This window comes from Castor canadensis, chromosome 12, assembly GCF_047511655.1.
Source record: "Castor canadensis chromosome 12, mCasCan1.hap1v2, whole genome shotgun sequence".
NCBI lineage: Eukaryota > Metazoa > Chordata > Mammalia > Rodentia > Castoridae > Castor > Castor canadensis.
In genome coordinates, this window is record NC_133397.1 from 35,613,402 (window position 1) to 35,626,353 (window position 12,952).

The 12,952-nt window shown below is 37.9% G+C and overlaps 1 pseudogene; it reads left to right on the forward strand.

Annotated features, from left to right (window-relative positions):
• The first annotated feature begins 3,499 nt into the window (after positions 1–3,499).
• Positions 3,500–3,935, forward strand: LOC109675116 (U1 small nuclear ribonucleoprotein C-like; annotated as a pseudogene).
• The last annotated feature ends 9,017 nt before the right edge of the window (positions 3,936–12,952 follow it).

Consider the following 12,952-nt stretch of genomic DNA (forward strand, 5'->3'; position numbering starts at 1 on the left):
TTTTTATTTACTAACCAAGTTCAACAAATGAAAACATTCTGTTATTCAACAAATAATCACATCTACAGGCTCTGGGTTTATACTCTAAAAAGAAATACATGACTGATGAAACAGAAGTAGTTACACCTTAGTACTAAAAATATTCTTACTGATTAAATAAATCAGAACAGATTACTACTGACTAATAGCTAGAATACTAAGAGGTCCTTAAGTGGGCATGTCTGTTCAGTATGTCCTGATTTTTGCTTATGATGTAGCAAAGACTATGACTTGACTATTTCTTTTTATTAACAGGAAAATACCATTTTGCTAAAATGTGCTTACTCATAAGCAATGAATAATGATATTTTATATGTTTTAAATTTTACACAAATGTTATTGAACTATACACACATGCTACAGCATGTTTTTGTAGGGACAACCCAATTTCTGGGCAAGGAGATAGAAAGAAGAGGGAGGAAAGAGGCTTTGTCTGATTTGTGATATGTACTGACTTGATGAAGGGACTGGGAAAGGAAGAGGAAGAGAAGAAAAAAGAAGAGGAGGTTAGAGGAGAAAGAGCACTACGATGCAAAGCAAATATGGCTAAAAGTCCTGGCCATGTGCAAATGTTGACCATCTCAATCTTCCTACATCCACCTCTTGAGCAGCTGGGGTTTCAGGTGTGCATAATCACACACCCCTTGTTCTTATCTATTAAAATATGTAAGCCGCTAATTTACTGGCAAACTCTTGTTTTGAGTTTATTACTATTCTGTAAAAAAATCCCCTTGCTTTCCCTGTAATAATTAAGGGTTCCTCTGAATGTTCAGAACAGCAGTCATAAGAAGCATTTATAATAGTTTATCATCTGCATACTATAAATCCACAGACAGTATAAAAATGCTAGATGTGGAGGCAGGCTGTACTTTTCCACCTTCCTTCTCTCTGCAATATCTACATCATCATCGAACACAAATGCATTGGAATTTCTATGAGCATGGAATGATTCAAGAGAATAGAAACTCAAGATAGGAATTAAACTTATATATTAGATAACTCTTCTCATAGTTTGTCATCTGGCATGGGGTAGAAGGAAGGATCTAAGAAGTTAAAATCATCTCATGCAATTCTTTTCTCAGACAGAGGACATCTCTTGTCTTAGGTAGTCCCTTTCCTGAGATCATAAACTGCTTCAGTCTGCCACATACCCCAGAAGAATGTGCAGCCTTTTTTCTAGACCTACCCTGTAATCTCACTTTAGGATCCACCTCATCTCCCAACAGTATATTTCCACAGTGGAAAGGGATCATCCAGCTGGCAATCAGTGGTACCTACTAAAAAAAAAAGAAAGAAAGAAAAAAAAAACCACCCAGAGTATCTGGAACCAGTGTGCTTTTAAAAATCACATACATACATACCCAGGGAGAGAGAGTAAAAGACACAGAGACAGAGAGAGGGAGAGAGAGAGAGAGAGAGAGACAGAGAAACAGAGAGACACAGGGAGACATCTAAACTCATAAAGAGGTTGAAAAATATTTCTGTAACTACCTTATAATTTGCAATAACCCTCACTAAGCAGACAGTATTTTGCTGTTTCTTCATCTAAGTAGGAGAGGTTCTTTCACTAAGCCACATCCCTTTTAATAACTGCCTTCTTAATGACACAAAGAGAATTCAAAAAGTTTCCAGAAATGCTTGGTGAAGGGCCTGGCATTCTACTTGGTTTAAGTAAAGGTAAAGCAAAGGTATTATCTTTGCAGTAGAAAATCATTATGTATAAAAATCTGAATAACAATACTTTTAGATGCATATTGTTTCTTTCAATGTCATAGCCTTAAGAAAAGTTTATATCCAAAGCCCTTAACTGTGAGAACTTCATCAATCATTACAATATGCTTAGCACAGTACAGAAGTTGCAAACCACTGAGAAAGAAAAAAACATGCATATCTCTTCCCAAGTTACCTTGATGTTTTTCCAGTACATTGTCAGAACTTAAAAGAACTTTCTCAGACTTAAATTACTATATTCCTTTCTTGGGACACTAAGAATAATACGATGCAAGTATTAGATATATGTCACTAAAAATACATTTGTATTTAGATATTACTGGTTAACATGGATCAAGCATGTAGAAATCAGACAGGACTGACCAAAATAAACAAACACAAACCCTTCCAGGCTTATAATTCCTTATTTCCACAAAAGGCAAAAGGCAAACTGATCACCTGACACAGAGAAAAACAATAATGGACCAAGGCCTACAAGGAGACAAGCCAACACAGGCAATCTCTGCACTGCCTCACACAACATCTTACTGTACCTAAACCCAGTTTCTGTTCTTGCACCCATCTCTACTGAAAAACATTAGGCCAGAGATTTTCCACTGTCTCTCTTACACCATCAAATTTATACTTTCTACTAGATTACTGGGTTATACACATTTAAAAAAAACTCTCAGCAAATATCCTGCAGCATCCCGTTATTTCTCACCTCTCAAAATATGTTGGCTTGACTCTACTTCTTGAATCTCATGCCTCACTCAGCAAAATGCCTCCAAAAAGTCTCCTTGCACTTCCAATTCTCTCCTCCCACTCCTAGCTATTCCAGCCCCCACTGTTCCACCACAAGTACTTCAGTCAAGGTCACCAGTGATCCCTATGTTTGTGACACTTATTAATCTACTGTCTCTTGATTCCACATCCACCCATACTCTACTCTCTGCTCAAATCCATGACAGTGAGGTTAGAATACTGAAAACTATTTTTTCTACATGAGATATGTTCTCTGCCAGACTCTGCTAACAAAGGTTCCAGAGGGAGACCAAGGACTGTGGGAGGAAGAATGGACTTGTTCCTTGCCATTCTGTTCACTGTAGCCACACCCACTCACTCTGGAGGCAGCCAGTTGATTCTAGGCTTCACCATTATTGCACACTCAGAACCAGCCTCATCATACTTGCTCAGAAATGCCAGCACCAAGAAGACTGCAGCACTCCCTCTTCTATGTTCCATGGTCTAGCTCCATTGAGTTCCTCCTCCAAGTTTCTAGGTCCAGATTTCCAGGACAGATGTGTCCTAAAGTCACTGACCCTGTGTAATTGAAGTGCTCCCTTTTTGCCTTCTTCTCTTACAGCTTTTTAACCCTGTGTTATTATTTTAATTAAAAATGAACATTCTGCTTTCCAAACTAGATCCTGCTTAATAAAATACTACTAAATCCACAGCTCAGTTTTCTAGTCTCATCTGTCTAGACCTTCAAAAGGCAGTAGACATAGTTGATCACTTCTTCTTCCCCAGTATACTCTCTTCACTTGACCTCAAGACAACACTACAGTCTCAGTTTCTCTCCAGTCACTGCTTCTTAGACCCTGTGCTACTTCCTCCTCTTTTACCTAAGACTACAAGGCCTCAGGGTTCTTGGTTTTCCCCTTTCGAATATTATCTATGATCTTACCTGGGTCCCTGACTTTAAAAGCCATCTACAGGTGGAACAGAGTACAATGGTCTGCAGAGCAACATGCCCAAGTTTTATGGTGACTACTGTGACACATACCTAAGCCATGACTCCCCATTTGTGAGAAGGACACACTGCAGTGGTAAGAAACACAAAGAGAATGTGAAAGACTACTATCAGAAATGGATGGAAGATCAGGCTCAGCAAAACAATGACTCCATTCTCTGTTCCTCCTCCTACAGGGGTGATGATCCCACCTTCCCCCAGTCTCCTAGGCCCTCCTCCCCAACATATGATGCCAGCACCTCACAAGGGAGGCCCTCCCATGATGCCAATGATGGGTCCTCCTCCTGGGATGATCCCAGTGGGACCTGCTCCTGGAATGAAGCCGCCCACAGGAGGCCACATGCCAATGACGCCTAGGCCTCCAATAAGAAGACCTCCAGCTCATCCTATGATGCTGCCCAGCCAATCAGGAATTATTCAACCAGACAGATAAGGATAGAGGGGAGGCCTCTTTCTGTCAGTTCTACATTCTTTTTCCACTTCACCAGGAGATCATGGTGTGTGACTCTGGGTGTTTTCCAACAGCATAACAAGGATGATTTGCTCCCCTTTCTTATCAAGAGAATAGTTTTGGAGAGAAGAAGTGGAACAAAAAAAAGCAAGTTTTCATTTGTATTGTGAAATGTGAAAATAAAATTGTCAGCTCTTTTAGTTAAAAGCATGTTCCCCTTTTTCCCCTCTGTATTCTTTGTGCATTATAAAGGAGATAAAACATTTTTTTAAAAAGGCATCTATACAATGGTAATTCCCAAGTTTTTAGTTTTAGCTCAGATCTCTCTTCCCCCAACTATAAATGTATAAATCTAATTGGTTACTTGAGATCCAAAACTGAATTCCTGATCTTCCTAAGCCCAAAACCTTTTCTACCTCCAGCCATCACAAGCTCAGTTGGTGGGAACCCTATTGTACCATTTGCTATAAACCTTGGAGTCTTCCTGAATGTCTCTTTTTCCCTCACTCCACATTCAATCCTGATACCATTACCTTCAAAATATCTCTAGAATCTGACCACTTGGCAGCATTTCCTTGTTCTCAATGTAGTCTGAACCATTATATCTGTCATCTAAATTATTATAAGAGTCTCCTTGCTGTTCACTTGGCTTCTGTCCTTAACCAAGTGGCAAGAACAATTCTTTCAAATGTAAATTAGATGATTCTACTACTCTGCTCAAAACCCTGCAATGTCTAAACATTTCACTCACCATGAAGGCCCAAGACCTTCCAGTAGTTTACAGTCCCTTATGATCATGTCCTTTCTTCCCATACTGCCTCCCTTTAATACCCCTCACACCACCCACACCTCATTTCCCCACTCTGGCACACTACCCTACTGGCTGTTTCCCAAACACTTCATGTGTGTTCTCATAATAGAGCCTTCACTCTGGCTGATCCTTCCTTCTAGAATGCTTTCCTGAGGGTTGCTGAAGTCCCTACACTCTCCATGACTTTACCTAAACCTTGCTTTTACAATAACCAATCAGTTAACATTAAAAACTGCCCACTCTCCATTCTACTTCTTAACTCCCTGTAACATTTTAAATTCCTTTTAACCTGTTCTTTCTTTCTGATTTTATGTCATCTCCAGATACCCATACTAAGTATGCTTCATAAAGATAGGAAATCATGTCTATTTTACTCACTAATATGTCTCAAACACTAAAATAAGATCAGATTAAGCATCCATGAGAAACCATTGAGAAGAAATTAAATTATGATACAGGCCCAGTGAGGGATCAGCTATCCTCTTGGAAAATGCTGAGATAGTATAAACCTTCCAACCCGTCTTGAATTGGAGCAACAGTGATAAGGATGTATATCCTCCTGACAGTCAGTCACTAAATGGGGTTGCCCTGGAAAGGAGCTGAGACCTTGCATTAGGCAGATTTCTTCAGCTGATGCAGTCTTAGAGCAGGCTAACAGATGTGGGTTGTGTGCCACATCACTCCCAGCAAATGATGCGAGGGGTTCCTGAGTGGTACCACAGCATCCACCATAGGCTACCTATGGACCTGCTAGCCGTAGATAAAATTGGCTTCAAGATATAAAACAGTATTCACCCCATCAGTCATGATAAAATGACATCAGCTCTAATGGTTACAGGCACAAAGGACAGGGAGTTAGATATATTTTTAAATTTCCAAAAACCAAATTCTATTTTCAAGCTCTAAAATACATTAATATTAAATTATTCACAAAAAATGTTTATGTGTTACCTCTTAAGCTAGTAAGAAATTGTCATGATGTATGGATGGATGGATGATGTATCCAATCTGCATGGATCCTTCTGGGTGTTCCCTTCTGAGGTAATTTAAAAAATGTTGCCAGTGACTCCAACTTGTCTTCTGTTACAGATATTATTGTCCAGTAACAGGCATAGCTAAGAATAGAAAAATAAACCTAAAGACTTCATACACAGGTGAAACCAACTAAAATATGGCCTGCTTTTATATGCACTCCCATGGCAAAACTACTCAGGAATCACTTCAGTTAATGTGTACTAATTCAACAAATATTTATTGGTCATGTGGTACAAGTGAGATGAACAAAATGTAAGCTTGCCTTTGTATCATGGATCTTACATTCCCCTGGAGTAACACTAAGAAGCAATAGTAATTTATACACAGCAAAAGCAGGGGAGACCAGGATCTAGGGTAAGCTCTATGCAGAGCTGAAGTTGAAGAACCTTACAATTTATATTCTGAACTATCATTTTCCTGCCTGCCTACCTCTGCCCCAAATACATACTGACACACCCAGGACTTTTATTCTCTACAGGCTCCACCTCCATGCACTAAATTCCAGCTTCCTTCTCAATTCCAAGCCTCCTTTCTCACCAACTTCCATCATAGTTACCTGTAGAGAATCACTCTCAGCTCAATACTTCTAGAAAAGGCCTCATAAATTTATTGTCATGAATTAATAACTTACTGAAGTTTAATTTTGTTATCCCTGTATATGGCTGTAAGTCATATAATACTAATGGTAGAATTTCAGGCACCAGTGATAGGCTGATGAAAAAGAAATCTTGATATCCCCAAATCTCACTAACTTGAAGCATCCTGTTCATTCTAGGCAGGTAAATAATCCTTCCTGGTTCTCTGATTTAGCTTCAAAGCTGGACTAAAGATTAACATCTGAAAAATTTTAAAACTACTCTTGGGAGATCTATGTATATTTGTCAAGACTTCAAATATCATTCACTCTGCAATCCAATGCAGTTGTTATTGGGGTTTTTGCAATAACTACACTAGTGAAAATATTCTCACCAAAGTTATCAGCTTCTTTATTGCAAAATTATTGGAGAATTTACCATCTTTGGATTGGCTTTACTGCAGCTCTTGACATTTTTAAGCATTTCCTCCTTTCTCAAGGAACACTTTCCTAGTGTTCCTCGTACATCTTGACTCTATGCTTCTCAGTATTCATCTCTAGTCTTCTTTTACTCATCCTTTAAATGTTTTCTAGAGTTCTGTCTTAGAACTCTAGAGGGTTCATAGTATGAACCCTCCCATTTTTCATTCCCTTCAAGTTAACTATTATAAATACAGGCCAATAATTCTCAGGTCTGTTCCTTGAATCCAGCTCTTTCAGCTCCACATTTCTAACACCCAATTGAAGTTAGCTCCTAACCATCTGTCTTTACAAGCATCCACTCATTTCTAGCATCAGTGCCACTTCTTTCACATCACTCTTTTCTGGATTACTTCAAAAGGCAGCAATATGTCATCATGTTTTAGGACATATATTCTGTAGCCAGGATGTCTGGGTTTAAATCCTGTCACTGGCTCTTAACAACCAGGAAAATTACTTAATCTCTGTGTTCATAAAACAAAATGATAAAAATAAATAAAAATCATAAAATAAAAATGGCAAAAATAAAGGAGCAACTTACTTTGTAAGATTTCTGGGAGGATTAATTAAATATAGGTACAGTGCTTGATGCATAGTGAGTGCTCAGTAAGAGTGTCCTGTATTTGTGAACTATTATCAGTAAGAAACAGCAACCAAACTGGCTTTCCTTCCTCTAGTCTCTAGCCCCTTTTCATCTGTTCACCAGATGGCAGTCAAAGTAAATTTGCTAAAACAAAACTCCCATCATGTCACTCTTTGTTTTTAAATATTTTGTGTCTTACTTATTCATCATGCCTGGCCTCACCTATTACCTTTCACAGCATCTTTATGTATCCATATTATAGAACTTACAAGACTAAATTTCATTTGCCTATTCATTCATTTATCTAACTGTAAGACTCCTTAGAGATGAACTAATCTCAATAAAGACTTTCTTTTTATTATTGGGTATATTTATCTAGATTTTCAGTGCACAGTAGGTATTCAATAAGTGAATGAACACAACTATCACTTGCTAAGACCTCTGACTATAAGAAATGACACACTTGTACCCTTCTTCCATGTCTAGTGAATCAAATAAAACCCAGAAACTATGGAGGACAAAGTTTTCTGCATTAAAATCATGTAGGAGCATTATTATTTCCTGTAGGTCTAGAAGATTCATGTGGGGAATATTTACAAAATTTCCACTCTCTTATGTATAATCTTAGGAATACATAATTAGGCTTGAACTTGAACTTGTCTGGACTTTTTAAATTAAAAATACTAACTTTTCTTTGTTATTAAATTGGCTGGGATTTCCTATTAAATATGGAAATGAAAGAGGGGAAATCTTGATGTAGACTTTTCAACTTAAATACCTCTTCATTGCCTCCGCCAAAGCAATAAATACTTAATAAAATTTTTAAAAACTGACATACAAAAACTAGGTTATTCCCTTCTTCTATATTATATCTATATAGAATATGGAAAAATATTTTCTTTCAGGCAAGCCAAAATTATTTTGAATTGAGAAGAAAATTATGATTTTAATTTTCTAAAGAAACTAATGTAATTTAAGGTAGAAGATATAAAAATTAAATAAACAATCAGTTTGCAAAATACTAATAGTTGTAAAAAGAAAAGGCAGGACATAACTCAAAAGTAGATCAAAGCATCAGCTATGTTGGGCCAGGGAATTAGGCCACTTGGTCATAAAGCAACACTTCAGCTTGCGCACCAGGTCAGGGAGAGAGGCATATGGTTTCAGCTCTTGAAAGCTTTAAACATGGGTTAAAAGGAGAAATATCCTCTCATTAATAATAAGTGCTGAAAGTGTGCCGTGAGTGCTTTGTTCTAACATTAACCCAATTAATTCTAACAACAAAACCATGAGATAGGTAATAGTAACCATCCCATTATGAATGGGGGACTCAGACATGAAGAGTATGGAAACTTGCCCAAGGTTCCACTGTTTGTAAGTGGCTGAGATGACATTTGAACTCAGGCTCATTCTGTAGAACATTATGTTATGCAGTCTCTCACTAAGCAATTCTGAATTTCCTTTTGCATGGAGATGAGGTGGTAAACAAGGTAACAGGGACACCATAATGGGGAGGATGACAAAACCCAAGTATCAACAAGAAAGGGTCAGGAGTGTTTTGACAATGGAAGTTCAGGAGCTGGAGGAACGCAGCAAGGTCCCTCATCTGGTCCAATAACAAGCAAAACTTCCCACAGAAATGAAGATAAAGAGGGACCCAGAAAGATGAAAAGGAATTTGCTTCATAAAGAGGAGGAAGATGGAGTCTCATGTGTGAGGAGCTAGCAGAAATCTTTTAAAGCTAAAGCAGACAGAGCAAAGCAAAATGACAGGTAAGGCTGGAGACAATGCTGGCCATGTTAAACAGATTGAACATGGCAATGAAAAACCATTGAAGAGTTTTTGTAAGGGAAATCTCATAGCTGCAGTATGGTGACTAGATAGAAGAGAGACAAAAGTATACACTTGTGATGCAATTGGAATGAAGCTATTTCAGTACTCTAAGTATGAGGTCCCAGTGCACAGAAGGTATAGATGCATTTCAGAAAAATTTATGAGATGCAATGCACAAGATTTGGTGATATATTGGATGTAGTCTTCTCAGAGGAAGACAAGGGTAGCATTCAAGAGGCACCATAGAGAAGGCAGTGGAAGACCCAGAATGATGAACACTTTACCACCATCATCCAGCAGAAAATTACTAATAAAATAGAAAATATGTGAATGTGTAGCATCAATACTGCTACTTTTCTCTCTTATCCAAGAAGACTGATACAACTATCAGAAAAATTTTGACATTTGAGATACAGAATATTAAAAGATAAGAACAGAGAAACAACTGTTTTAAGTTGTGAATTTAAGAACAGGACATATTCCAGCAGGTTGAGAGGGTAGCACAGAAAATTAGTGATTTAGGAATTTGAATGCAGAATGTGAATAAAAGCCAGTACTAATGAATCTTACAGAGACATCTCTTTTAGCTTGAAATTGTTTTTAAATATGAGGGAGAAGACATAGAATAAGTAGGCAAGGATTAGCAACTAACTAGAAAAGAGTCAAGTCATTCATCTCCTTAAATTCTGAAATGAAGAATCAGGATCTGTTGTGGATGTCAAAATGAGTGTTCTGAAGAAGGTATTTTATAAAGGACATATAGGCAGAAGGATTCAATTTTTGTTCCTGTAAATCACAGTTACCCTTAAGAATCTGAGATTTTTAAAGACTTTCTAATTGCCTCTGTAGGAACTCTTACTTATCAAAATGTCAATTACTTAAAAATCATTCTGAATATGATTGAACTCTATGCCAAATATTCAGAGTATATTCATCTTTACTATGAAAATGTCTTTTGCTGGATATGTGGCTTGGTGGTATAATGCTTGCTGAGAGAGAGAGAGAGAGAGAGAGAGAGAGAGAGTTGAACCCCAGTGGCCTAATGGAGAGATACAGACAGAGACACAGAAAGTGGGAGACAGAGGATGAAAAGGCTTTTAAAAATCCTATGGAGGTAAAATTAAGGAATGAAAAGCTCTGTTATTTTGTGTAATAGATTTAAAAATGGGCTTTTAAAATAAAGTTACAATTCCTATGATTCTCATGTAGCCTATCCTTTATTACTTGTATTTTGGAGATAATTACTAAAATATTGCATTCATTAAATATTTATTCCTTTCCCTATCTTTATTCATCAGAGGCCTATGTTGCTGCCAATCAGAACTTCTGATGAGTATAAATAAACTCACTGAATTATTACAGCTCCATAAAAAAGCAAAGAACTTGCTTGGCTCTTGAGTTAGATTGCTCAAGTTTACAAAGATTTAATTTCCATCAAGCTTCCTAAAACATTAAATATGGCTTCCTAATTTCTGCTACTGATTTCAGGGATTTCATCTGGGGCATGCTTCCGTAAGTGGGCACAAACATTATCCCAGTGTGTTATTGAGCAATGGATTCAAGTGGTGATGGGCTTCCCTAGGAGACAATGGGGAAAGAAGTTTCTCTGCACTGTCCCAAAATAATGTGACATTTTGCAAGGATGAGAGTGAAAATCAACATGACAGCACACTGGGGTATTACTCAATCATAATGAGCTAATTTTTTTTTTTTCTTTTTTCTTTTATTATTCATATGTGCATACAAGGCTTGGTTCATTTCTCCCCCCTGCCCCCACCCCCTCCCTTACCACCCACTCCGCCCCCTCCCGCTCCCCACCTCAATACCCAGCAGAAACTATTTTGCCCTTATCTCTAATTTTGTTGTAGAGAGAGTATAAGCAATAATAGGAAGGAACAAGGGGCTTTGCTGGTTGAGATAAGGATAGCTATACAGGGCATTGACTCACATTGATTTCCTGTGTGTGGGTGTTACCTTCTAGGTTAATTCTTTTTGATCTAACCTTTTCTCTAGTTCCTGGTCCCCTTTTCCTATTGGCCTCAGTTGCTTTAAGGTATCTGCTTTAGTTTCTCTGCGTTAAGGGCAACAAATGCTAGCTAGTTTTTTAGGTGTCTTACCTATCCTCACCCCTCCCTTGTGTGCTCTCGCTTTTATCATGTGCTCATAGTCCAATCCCCTTGTTGTGTTTGCCCTTGATCTAATGTCCACATATGAGGGAGAACATACGATTTTTGGTCTTTTGAGCCAGGCTAACCTCACTCAGAATGATGTTCTCCAATTCCATCCATTTACCAGCGAATGATAACATTTCGTTCTTCTTCATGGCTGCATAAAATTCCATTGTGTATAGATACCACATTTTCTTAATCCATTCGTCAGTGCTGGGACATCTTGGCTGTTTCCATAACTTGGCTATTGTGAATAGTGCCGCAATAAACATGGATGTGCAGGTGCCTCTGGAGTAGCAGTCTTTTGGGTATATCCCCAAGAGTGGTATTGCTGGATCAAATGGTAGATCGATGTCCATCTTTTTAAGTAGCCTCCAGATTTTTTTCCAGAGTGGTTGTACTAGTCTACATTCCCACCAACAGTGTAAAAGGGTTCCTTTTTCCCCGCATCCTCGCCAACACCTGTTGTTGGTGGTGTTGCTGATGATGGCTATTCTAACAGGGGTGAGGTGGAATCTTAGTGTGGTTTTAATTTGCATTTCCTTTATTGCTAGAGATGGTGAGCATTTTTTCATGTGTTTTCTGGCCATTTGAATTTCTTCTTTTGAGAAAGTTCTGTTTAGTTCACATGCCCATTTCTTTATTGGTTCATTAGTTTTGGGAGAATTTAGTTTTTTAAGTTCCCTGTATATTCTGGTTATCAGTCCTTTGTCTGATGTATAATTGGCAAATATTTTCTCCCACTCTTTGGGTGTTCTCTTCAGTTTAGAAACCATTTCTTTTGATGAACAGAAGCTTTTTAGTTTTATGAGGTCCCATTTATCTATGCTATCTCTTAGTTGCTGTGCTGCTGGGGTTTCATTGAGAAAGTTTTTACCTATACCTACTAACTCCAGAGTATTTCCTACTCTTTCTTGTATCAACTTAAGAGTTTGGGGTCTGATATTAAGATCCTTGATCCATTTTGAGTTAATCTTGGTATAGGGTGATATACATGGATCTAGTTTCAGTTTTTTGCAGACTGCTAACCAGTTTTCCCAGCAGTTTTTGTTGAAGAGGCTGCTATTTCTCCATCGTATATTTTTAGCTCCTTTGTCAAAGATAAGTTGCTCATAGTTGTGTGGCTTCATATCTGGATCCTCTATTCTGTTCCACTGGTCTTCATGTCTGTTTTTGTGCCAGTACCATGCTGTTTTTATTGTTATTGCTTTGTAATATAGTTTGAAGTCAGGTATTGTGATACCTCCTGCATTGTCCTTTTGACTGAGTATTGCCTTGGCTATTCGTGGCCTCTTGTGTTTCCATATAAATTTCACAGTAGATTTTTCAATCTCTTTAATGAATGTCATTGGAATTTTGATGGGAATTGCATTAAACATGTAGATTACTTTGGGGAGTATAGACATTTTTACTATGTTGATTCTACCAATCCATGAGCATGGGAGATCTCTCCACTTTCTATAGTCTTCCTCAATCTCTTTCTTCAGAAGTGTATAGTTTTCCTTGTAGAGGTCT